The 12,701-nt window shown below is 31.9% G+C and overlaps 1 long non-coding RNA gene across 1 annotated transcript; it reads right to left on the bottom strand.

The window, feature by feature from the left end:
* Positions 1 to 8,252: 8,252 nt before the first annotated feature.
* Positions 8,253 to 11,446, bottom strand: LOC131942590 (uncharacterized). Its single transcript, XR_009386786.1, has 4 exons — positions 11,361 to 11,446; positions 10,362 to 10,576; positions 9,715 to 9,840; positions 8,253 to 8,333 (listed from the first exon to the last, which is right to left on the bottom strand). It is a non-coding gene; the product is annotated as an uncharacterized LOC131942590 (long non-coding RNA).
* Between the last annotated feature and the right edge of the window lie 1,255 nt (positions 11,447 to 12,701).

Raw genomic sequence — 12,701 nt, 5'->3', positions numbered from 1 at the left:
GTTCACTTGGTGCGCAATCCTTTTTCCAACGAGATTCTATTCTTTTTTTTCAAAAGTTTAAGTAATTAAAAATGTATTAAAATAATATTGTCTATATCCCGAGTTGCCATTCCCCGTAATTTTATATAAGAATATTCGAGACAGTTTAAGGGAGATCACTCCCGGTTTATTAAGCGAAATAGCTTAGTCTGCAATTATTTCCATTACACCTAAATTTATTACCAACCATTATATAAACACTTTCAACAATAAAAAATGTAACTGAAAATACAAGATAAATTTATTCATGAAAATCGGAGCAGTTAAAAACATTGAATGAGAGAAAAGAATAATTTCAAATGTTCAATTGTTTACATTTTATAAAACACAGTATTTTGATGCAGAATGTGTGCATGAGATTTAAAACACTGTAGTAGGACATGTTTCAAGAACAAAATTTTATTTTTCATGTCAACCAAACACATATTTACACTTTAATAAGTAACATATCAGCACTCAATATAAAATTATTAAATATTAATTGAAAATAATGTCTGAAAGAAACTAATTAAATTCACATACTGTATTTATAACATATATTATCAATTTAAAAATAGGAGTGCATTTTAAAAAAATAGGAAGCGTGCTACAGAAATGAAATCGTAATACTAGAAGAAGGTTTATAATGTAACTGTTCCAAATTTCTTGAAGAATTAGTCTTTTCTTATATAGCTTTGATATAAAAATATGCTGGCTCGACTCCTCGGATGTAGATCAATGAGGTAGCTACATGAACAGCAGATGGATTTTACAGGATATGTTTTGTGATTCTGTGAAAGCAACTTTATTAAAACACGTTCCTTTTGATATATGTGAGTTTCTGGCATAAAATTTCGATTTTAGAGGTGTTTAGTTCACTTTAGACACTTAGTGGTTTCTCATAACCTTGCTCAAGATATTCTGAAAATGGCATCGTTATATTCTCTTACACACGAAGATACAAAAGCTTTTTATAAAACAAACGATTTTTAAGTAAATTGTATATGTTTCATGAAAATTTACATAGTTACATGCGCCTTAAAATAAAAAGATTTACATTATTTCGTGTATTTCCGCAATTATAGGACACAGCGCTGATTTTCCGTCAGTTCTATACTATGATGTTTTATATACTTACTTTTTTTTACTTACTTAACCGAAATAAGTCGTTTATTAAAGTAGATCATTTAATTTACACACTTGTTTATACAATAAATATATTTAGAATAATGAAAATGCTAAATTATTCAATACTATGCATTTATATTTATTCTCTAAATACATATTATTTCTTTTTTGATACATTAAAATTTTAACAATCGATTTTTTAAAAAAATGTTGGTTATATCCAACCTAATAACTTGCATAATTTCAATCTTTACGTGACATAACAACAAAAACTGTACGGATTGTTGACAAAAGTCCCTTGAAAATGTGGTATAATAAGACCAAAAAAATTCTATTTAGCTATGAAATTTGAAACAAAACTTTACCGAAAGAGACGATAATACACATGAAAACTGCATAAAGTTAACTATAACATACTTAGATAACAAAAACACAGCACTCTAGGCCAAGATACTCATATTTACATTTTTTCTACACAAAACATAAGCATTCATTGATAATTGACAATGTACTAATATGAAGCAAAAAAATAGAATAATAATGAAGAAACTGTGCCAGCCACTAAACAATATAATTTTGTCTGGCAAAACTCAGAAGTTTCGATTAACAAAGTTATTGTTAGCGGGAAGTTTTCATGTAGTGTTTTCATTTTCTACACATTTTTGTTATTAAGTAGGTCTTGTGCTAAACCTTCCAATGTAGATTAGGAATTATAATTTAACTCCAAGTACAAGGCTGCTAACTTTAATAGAGGTGACTAATGCAGGCGGATCAACTCAGCATTTCTTGAACGAACGCTGCGTTATCGTAGATAGAATCTTCATTTGCATTTACGTTTCCTGCTGCATCTACATTCGCATACACTTCCTCCTGTGTTGGTGGTTTTTTGATAGACAAAGGCTGTATGTCCTCATAAACATGTTCTGTAACAGTGCAACATACATGGGATGGAAATTAAGTTTAAAAGTTAAAGAAGTTACACAGGCTTCGAATTTAAAACACTATTTTGGTACGTTGCAGAAAATTATTTCGAATGACTATAGATATCACAAACAGGGTTAACTACCTTTTATCAGTAATCCCCAGATGAATAACAATATGTCAAATACCCCTACTCAAAACTCCATATAAATTACCCCCCGTATACAATCCTTGCAATACAGAGTATCTGTAATGTAAAATACTGATGATTTTATAGAGTGATTGAAAAGACCCACCTAGTACGAAATCAAATAAATCGCATCCGTTAAACATACCAACCCTAAACCTAGATTGTGAGAGCTACGTTCAACGTTAGGATTAGTGTACATGTTTAATCTACAGTAGGTAACGTACTACTATACATATTTGAGTAGGGGGTATTAGACAGTCAAGTAATTAACGATGGTGTGGTTGGGGAATTTGTTGCACACAAAAACAGGTCAGTCTTGATCAATGGCTTTAAACTACTAGCGTTTACTGCGCTCATGCTAGCAGACGCAATATTTACACTGATGTCTTACCAACACAATTCAGTATTACATGTCAAATTGTTATGCGACATATCGGTCGTTGACTCCGATTTCAGCCTGCTTTTCTTTTTGGATTTGCTTCCATGAACCTTATCCCACCCAGAACAAACTGCAAGAAATGGTCTCTCCTAGAAAAGTTAACGAATCTCATCCGCCCGGGGACTCGAACTCGAACTCGAGACCATGAGCTTTACCGACTCGACCAAGTCGACATCGACCAACCAGTGTAGTGTCGTATGTATTTCAAATGTCGAACTACATACTCTTGACGTAAGGTTATGCTCGCTACACCACGCAGTAACTGAAAGACTAACCAATTTAAGATGCTATGATGGCATACACCAGCGCAGTTTTGGTGGAAGACCGCACCTTTCAAATACAACTTACCTTCAGATCCTATAGGTGGGTAAACATATGTGTTTCGTGAGCGGGATGTTGAGGCGACAGGTCCATCAGTACATACACTGTGAAATATTGTCCGTGCGGTTTGTACAATTATAACACACATTTTATTATTTCGTTAGTTCCATATCATCTAAGCAAGTTCAAATTTATTTGCTTAAGGTATATTTGTTTATCTTTCAACCCATCGTATTAGATTAGATGCATTATTTTTTTCTGTTCTTTTTAATTAATTCTGATTTCAAACCGGGCTCTAACAGTTGCATAATCCTACACCGTTGCACTAAACCAAACAGAATATTAAAAAAAACCACGGTTGTGAACTCACTGACACCAGTGAGGACAAACAAGCAAGTCGTTCAACATACACGACTATAAATAACAAACATTTCACATAACGACTAAATGAAACAAAATCTTGAGCTACTATCTACGATATATTTATATAGGCCTACTAACTAAACTGCCAACCATAAAGGTCTGCATTGATATCACAACCTAGAATACAATAAAAAGAAACGATCTACACAGAAACTACGCTCACTTTATTGTGTACAACGTAAATACTGGGGTAGAACTTTTAGTTACGCTTCCAACTGTCTGTATGTACTAACAAACAATGAAGATAAACGGAACGACCATCACGGGACGAAAACTAAAAACATTAGTAGAGGATAGGAGCCCTTGCACAGGTTAACAAGTACAGTATTAAAGCACGCACGCATATTTACACCAGTACTTCAAACTTGATATGATAATTACACTTAGTGTTTTATAAAAAAAAAAAAAACTACATGAAATGCTATGAATGTTTGTTCAGTCTAAATTACTAAAGAACAGCATAGACTACCTGACATAAAGCAATAGTGGGATCTAAACTAATTCTTACATTTCTAGAGCTTTTGGCACTTACGGATTTTGAGTTGTAGTCATAGCAAGAACACAAACGTCCATCTGCTGTATGGGTTTAGTATGTTTTCTCCGTCTGATGACGACAATGACCACCACGATAATGACAATAAGCGCCAACGCTCCGGCGGTTGCTCCTGCTACTAATCCAACGTTGAACTCACCTGGAAAATACGAAAGTATTCGCAAAATCAAAGATATTCCTTCCCTCTTCAAACGTAAGTTATAGCTCCTGCCTGGCTATTCTTTTTTCACATTCTCGTATACAGAGTATAGAGAAATCATTGTAATCGTGCAGAAAAAAAAATAAAAAATATTGTCTATGTCCCGAGTTACCTTCCCCCGTAGTGTTATATAACAATATTCGAAAAAGTTTAAGGGAGATCACTCCCGGTTTATTGTATTACACATTTCACCATCGGATTTTCTGTACCATCGGATTTTCAATGCTACTGTATAATTTATTATTTTGTGTTGGCAAATAGGTGAGATATGTTTTACGCCTATAAAAATACTGTCTGAAAGGCTCGGAAGATTGTAATCGGCTCTTTAAATAGTGCTTCTCTACAATTTTTGTATTATGAGTGGCATAGTTCGATGAGATACAAATGGCTGGAAGGATTGAATTTTTTTAGTCAAATGTAATGTACAATGCATTACTTAATCGGAAATAACATTTTGCAAATAATTCCTGATTATTTGTTCTTGTAAATTTAAAAAAAAGTATTTCGTAATATAGTTATTTAAAAAAAAAATTCTTGCATTTATATTGAGAGGTAATTTAAAGTTATTTAGTTTTAAGTTAACTAGTTTTGTCGCAATAATAGTATATTTGATATATCTATATTAAACTAAAATAAATTGGTTATTTGGCTAGAAAAATGAAAGTTTTTTTAATTATCATAGTATAGACCAGCACATACAACATAAATTTCATCTTTTCTTTTATATATTAAAAAGTATACTAAACTAATTAACAAAACCATCTACTATACAATTTGTATACAGTTAAAAGAGTTGTAAAAGCGTATAACGTACTATCTACATGTGTTGTTTTAAAAACGCCAGCCACCTCATTACTTTCATCACCGATATCATTAACAGCCGTGATGCTGTATTCGTACTCAGTGTCAGCATTTAGATCAGTCAGGTTAATTTCTGGAAAGCTCGATGTATAGTTTAGATCTAGTAATCCATGTTTTTCTTCCAAAGAAAACTTGTAGAAATGTACTCTGCCTACAGATGGTTGAAATCTTATGATGTAAGGTGGTTTATCCAATTTGCTTGTTGTTGTATTCACAAGACCCGGTGTGGCTGGAACTGAAGGTAATAAGAAAAATATAATTACACAACTGAACTATAACTTCATATTAGTAAACGTGAACATTGATTTGAGTCCAATGCATGTGCTTTTTTATTTCTTTATAATATGCGGTACAGGCCAAAATTTCTTTGCAATTGTTTCATTATTTGGAGCTTGTTAGAAATATCAACAACTTAAGTTTATTCTAATAATTCGCTACTTGAAATCTACAAGTATAGAAATAGTCTGTCAGTATATTTTTAAAAACAAAACAAAATGTCATCCCATACACAAAACATTTTCATATTTTAGTATTTCATTTGGCATTCCTTATTTTATAGAATAAACAAAAGAAATTTATGAAACTTAATTTACTTATAATATTATAATATATTATGAAAAAAGTCTCCCAAGACAAATTTAAGATTGCTGACAACTATTAAACCACTCAGATATTATTTATAAGAAATTTACCTAGTATTAAAATAAAAACTCAATAGATAAATTTTTTATTTTTATTTTTTTTATTCTTAATATAATGGAAAATATAGAATCAATCTAAAGTGAGTTTTTGCATTTATTTGTTAAGATGAAACTGACTACGTGTTTTAGACATATTTACTGGTTCAATAATAAAACTAAAATAAACAATGTGATGTTTTGTTTAAAACCAAAACTATAATGCTGTCACAATAAGGTTAAAAAATATAAGCATTGAAATATGATTTAAAAAATAAAATAACAAATAATGTGAAGTTCTACTCACAAGTCACAATGTTGACTGTAGTGCTAACGTTTCTGACAGTATAAAATCCCTGCTTCTGAAGGAACGTGTAGACCGTGATTGTGTAGCTGGTACCTGGTGTTAGACCAGTCACCGTCACACCGCTCTCATTGGCGGCTTGTGTTCCTCTATCTGTTTCATCACTGGCCGACACCCACGACACACCGTACGTTCTATTAGGTCCAAGTGTAGTGGCTTCCCATTGTAGCTCAGCTCCAGTTGTGCTCTTGTTCTTGGTTTGTGGGTAGTGTACTTTAAATTTGGAGGCTAAAACATGCAGTAAATAAAACAAATTTTTATTGTTATTAGGTTGTATTCATACATTTTTGCTGTTGTATATTAAACAAATTAACATTGTATATTGATATACGTTCTTTTCTTGTATTGCATTAAAGGTAAAACTACAGCTAATTTTGAAGAAGATTTATTTTAAAAATAAATTAAATAATAACGCTAATATGAGGATTAAACTATAATTTCTAGCAATATTGCGTTTAAGCCTGTAGGGCATACATAATAATATTACATATACATATCAGAAGAAGTAAACCATATTTGTATGTAGTATATGTCAGTTTAGTTGTGTGTTTGTATTTTAAAACATTTTCGTTCTATATTTAATAAAAACAAAAAGATCAATTTGCTCTACCGCTTTATTTTTTTAATATTAAGTAACACCCAAATTAAACTTAAATAACTTACAAGAAACGCAAGCGTTGTTCTCAAAATGAAACGAATCTTTGCACAAACATCGATGGTTTCCAACATCGGGGAGACAATCCATATAATTCCTTGTTCTACACATACCAGGAATGCTGCTGTTGCAGTAAACATTATGATCTAAAGCTAAAGAATTCAGATGTATTATGAAAGACCAACCAAAAGAAAAAAAATAATTAAATATGAAACATACTTTTATGGAAATAATGGATTTAAAAATGTGTGTCTGTATACATTAGGATCTACTAGTATTTACTAATTAGAAATTGACTTGCCTTATGTGATTTAAGAACAGGTTAATATTTTTTTTGTAAATCTCTATATAAAAAAACCAAGTGTTTAATGACGAATTACAAGATAATTTCGTTTTTTTTAATACCCTAAGGATCATGATATTCAGTCTTTATTGATTATTAATTAAAGTAAATGACATAAACTTTCAAATTTTGTATTGTACTCGACGCTTATGACAACTGCAATGACGATGCGGGGATTACCCCGACCTCTGTCAACATCTGGTATGCGGATGCGACCAGTATCTCCCACTTTAGCTTGTTTAAAATTTGTATCTGATTTTTTAAGCGTTTTGGCACCTTGCGTTTGTAAGCTAGTATGAGCTGCTGACCTGTTGTCCATGTTTTTTGGTTATTGTGACATAATCTGCAAGTTATGTTCCCTTCGTTTTTTTCGTCAATTTCTATAGCTTTTCCGCAAATTGCGTGGTCATCGTTGCCACAGGATCAACAAGAATGGGCTGCACTACAATGTTTTTCACAAACTACACAGACTCTGCTGGCCATATTATATTCACGCAACTGGTCTGGACGTTCCGCCACGGCAACATAATATGTGTTAACTGAGGATGTCGTTGCCTTATGGCAACCTCCATTACTTGTTCAATGTTCTCAAGATCTTCCTCAGTAACTAAATTATCGAGTCTCTCTTGGTAGATTTGAAGTGCTAAGTTCCATTTTTTGCTTTGCATCCAAACAAGGCTTCGTTCTTGAATGAATTTGAGACACTCAGCCCATTGAGCTGATTCATTTGTCTGCATCCGTGTCGTCGTCATATTTTGAACATCTTGGTTCTATATAATGTTTTAATAACTTTTAATTCGCGCGAAATAAGAAGACATGGTTAATAAGATTTGCTAACGCCAACGCATGGTAACAATACTTCAACCACGTTTACTGCCCACATTTAACACGATCCTTACAAAATAGGATCTAGATAAAAGGCATACACAATACAAAGGCCGTCATAGACGCAAAGCGTCAACAATAACTTACCCCATCCCCCGGTACTATGCGGGGTGAGGGGTGGGACGGAGGGAGGAGGGAGTTTTTAGCTTTTGGCTTGCGTCAATTTTGAACTGATAAAAAAGTGAATAATTTCTAGCGACCTATCATACTATTACAATTGAGAAACTTACTAAAATTACACCTAGCGTCACTAGGACTGTAGTAGTAGTCCTGATCACAGGAGCACGTGCCATACAAACACTGCAAGTTATTCCTACATTGTAGTGTTTCCACACATTTCTCCTTGAAAGAAAGTTCTGTTCAGCAAATAAAAAAGTAGAATTTAATAGAAAAATGTACAATAGCAAGCTTCTAAATTTGAACTTGAAATAACAAATAAGCATTCTTAAAAAAATAACAATTCGCCACTATTTAAGTAAACTAAAATGAGTGGAACGCTTATAACATTCTAGTAATTGTATTCAATTCCTTATATAGCGACTGACTTTTTTCTTTATAATGGTATGTAATATAAATGGTGTTAACTATGGTATTACAATTTAAAATGTTTTTTAAATTTTCTTATTTTTATTGCATATTAATAAGTTTGTTATCATAAAAGTTTTGAAACATATTACATTATTTTCCTAATAAAAACGAATGGAATAATTTTAAATAAATTGTTTCGCGTCAACGCGAATTTTGTGTGAATAGCACTTTAGGATATATAAACTTTAATCACAAAAACACAATTAATGCATGATTTATTCAATTATATTAATGCTTTTGTCTTACACCATCGTCAACAAATTATTGATACATTTTGCAAAATTGAAGGAAATTTCTTTCGCATAAGTGTGTGATTTTTCATTTGCAAATTTCGACCAATAACGGATGAAGCATTAAGCACAGACGAGGAATCAAGTTAAAGTAAGTTAAAGAAAGTTTTTAAAAAGTCATGAATAAAAAAATCAGTTATGTTATTTTGCTGAGAGAAAAAATAATAAAACACATTTTAATATTAGTATTTTCTAAATTTTTGCTTTTTTTATACAGATGAAAAAAAGCTTGAAATACACATTTATTAGTCGCCTTCAGAAAAAATATATAGACATATTCTGGAAAAAAAAAAATTCTTTTAGAGTCGACAATCATATGGATACAATGTTTAATTATAGTTAACACCGTTTAAAATTAAATTTCTTTTTACAACCGGGACTGTTTCTAGCTATTTTGTTAGCGTAATTTAAAATTACATACATAAATAACCATATCAGAGTGCTTACAATTCATTGAAACTACTCCGTGTTGAAGTAAGGCAGACATTTAATAGAAAGTGTTGAGTTGTTTGGAAATGAGAAGTTTAAAAACAAATTAGAAAGATACAAATGGTTAACTAAACAATGCATTGTGACATGTTTCGACACATTATTGTACATACAATAAAGTAGTCCTAATGAGCTGTTTCAAATGGTCAAAAGGTTCAAGTCAGCATATTTTAGACATGGTCGCAATGTAGAATGTTCTGCTAACGAATTCTGGACTTTATTTTTACCTATTTTGCGATCTACCAAGCTGTGTTTAAAATATTCAGTCGAGAATAATTATTTTTATTTTTTATTTTTTTAATAATTTAATATTTTTCGATCTCATTTCCCCAGTAGTAATATCAAAAGTCAATAGTTTTAAATGACTTACTTTTGTGACAGCTAAGTGTAGAACTGTTGTGATATGTGTCATTTGGACAACTACAGTGGCCACTAACACAAGTCAAATAACTTCGGCACTGGTCCACTAGGGAACAGGGTCTGTCATACGATATATCTGATGGAAATATAGTAACGAATTAAATGAATGCATACAAATATATAATTTTCAATGTATGTATGTATAACACAGTCGTCGTTGGTGAAACGTGCAATCTTTCAATAATTCACAAGTATGACGTTAACTAATTCAAGATTTAGATTTTAATAATCGAAAATGTAATTAACAATAAGACAGCCATTTTTTTAAAAAAAAATGTTAAATATATTAAATGGTTGTTATTTGAATTTGGCTTCCTTTTCTAAAATAAAAGCTTGCAATTATATGCTTCATGTGTAATACAACTAATACGTTTGTGAGTAATAGGTTTTTTCTTAAAGTTGTGTATACAAAAATAGAGCTACAACATCAGAATCGTTTTATGTAAAATAGCTCGTATCTGCTGCAATAAGAAAGTGTTTTAAATTGTGTTCATGTTTCGTCGATGCAATTCAATATAATCATTGAATGTATATATATATCAGGGGTACATTAAGCAAACTATAACAGAGCACACTTTAATATCTCACAATCCTTACCTTTAATAACATAGTTTAGCTTAAATCCTCTGTAAGACACAGGGTTAATAAGCCCTGATGTTATAAAGGCGATTAAGACGAAGTTGCTTGATGAGGTGGCAGAAAATACAGGTACTTGACCACATATTGGGAGATTTAGATTCTCTCGTGTGTTTTGGCCATCGTATGCGACAAGAAAGGCGGACTCACACGGCGAAACATCAAAGTCTGTGATGCTAAAATGAACATACATACACACAAATATGTATATATATATATATATATATATATATATATATATATTTATTTATACATATATATATATATGTATATATATGTATATATATAAATTATATATATATATATATATATATATATATATATATATATATATATAATACAGATTGCACATACACAATGCTCATATATTTAAAAGTAAAATTTAAAAACAAATATGTATATCTTTTATATATTGAATCACAACATAAAGCAATTTAAATGCTTGAAAGTATTTTTCATAGTTTTTCATTTCCTGTTCGTGCCCAAGACACATGGGCAGATAAAGCAGAATTCATCTGCTTCAGAGATCTCGGCATATGAAGGGATATAGTAAGTTAGGTACCCATTTGAGCTGGATGAATTCAAGGACGTTCATATGATATGGAGGGACGGAGTGTTCTAGCGGTAGAGTGCTAGACTGCTAACCCGTAAGTCTCGTGGTCGAATCCGGGTTCAAGTCAGTATAGCGTCCCTGAGTCCACCTAACTCTGATGGGTACCTAACTCATGTTAGGGAAAGTAAAGGCGGCTGGGCATAGTGCTGAACACACTATCTCTTCATATGCCGAGGTCAAAGAAACAAGTGAACTCTACTTCACTTGCCGTATAGGTTTGAAAAGGGAATTTTACTTTTTTACTTTCTGATATGAACCCGGATTCGAACACGAGACTCTCGTGTTAGCAGTTTAGCAGCTTGAGAATAAAAGATGTAAAACACTTCTTAATAAAAGTAAATTTTTACTTTAAAAATATCCTAGTTCCAGCCTCCCCTTCAATTCTCCAGGAACAAGTCGAGTTTTTGTTGTAACCATTGGGATATCCAGAGCTAGTGATTACACCATGTAGTCCATATACAATGTTCAAACAAGCTGACAGATGGAAAATTGAAGGAACATTAACGAGTATTATCAAACTTTAAATGGGTAATTTAATTGGGTATCATCGCAATTTACATTTGATAATCGGAGAATTAAACTTGTAAGTTTTTTCATTTTTTTTTCTGCATTCACTGATTATTCACTGAGTATTATGCTAAGTTAAGCTGCGTAGCCTACATAAAAATATTTTCTTCGCTTCTATGTTGAACTCTAAAATCATCCAGAACATGAAAATATCAATGTAAAAAGAATGTAGTAAAATAGTTGTACAGAATATCTTCTCAAGGAGATCGAAATAGGTTTTATTCAAAACACTGTGTGTCATATAAACACATGCATGATTAACTCTAGAATAGAAAAGAGGTACTAGTAAAGTTACCTTGTGTATAGTAGTTACCGTAAAACCCTTGATAAGTCGTTGAACTATCAGTTCTAAACACGACGTGCATGTAGTTGGATGAAGATACAACATAGACTGGTGAACTGCTATAGCAGTACCGTCCTAATGATACACCACTGGTGCTCTGTCCGTCGTAGACTTGGATGATGTGGTTGGAACAGGAAGATGTGGGGCTACTCACATTTACGGTAGTTATGCTGTGGAGTAGACGAATGGAATACCGGTATAAGAGATACAATATTTACCCTAGAAACGACGTCAATTGCAGATTATTTCGATGACTACTGTCACAACGTAAAGATGGGGACAAACATTTAATCCAAATTTAATATGTAATAATTTTACATGCATGCAGAATAACTATATGCAAAAAACAAACAACGCAGTTGAAGACTAGCACTGAAGAGGTCCAGTCAAATATGGAATATTACCTTCCCAATATTTGTAAATTCATTGACTTTATAAAAAAGGAGCAAAACTCCAAGATGTAAAGGATGCTGTTTACCAAAACGCACAACACATATATTGATATCAGCGCTCAAATTACAACTGATGTTCAAGGTTTCATTACTTGACCATTTTAGTGCTTGAAAGGCATAGATCAAAATTACTGGATTTTTTTTTCTAATGATAATTAATTAAAACTTTAAAATCATAATATGTTGATTGTATTCTTAATGTTTACTTTACTTTTTTATTCTTATGTTTTCTTTGCTTTTAATTATAATTTTGTTTCTCAGCATTATAAGTATTTCCTTAAATAAACCTAAATCGGGGTGAAGGGTATTGTCCGGGGGGGGGGGGG

The sequence above is a fragment of the Physella acuta genome, unplaced genomic scaffold (genome assembly GCF_028476545.2).
Source record: "Physella acuta isolate Inbredline_101_S28 unplaced genomic scaffold, ASM2847654v3 ptg000412l, whole genome shotgun sequence".
NCBI classification, from domain to species: Eukaryota; Metazoa; Mollusca; class Gastropoda; family Physidae; genus Physella; species Physella acuta.
Note: the sequence above shows the minus strand (reverse complement) of the source record. Positions and strands in the feature narration are given on the sequence as shown.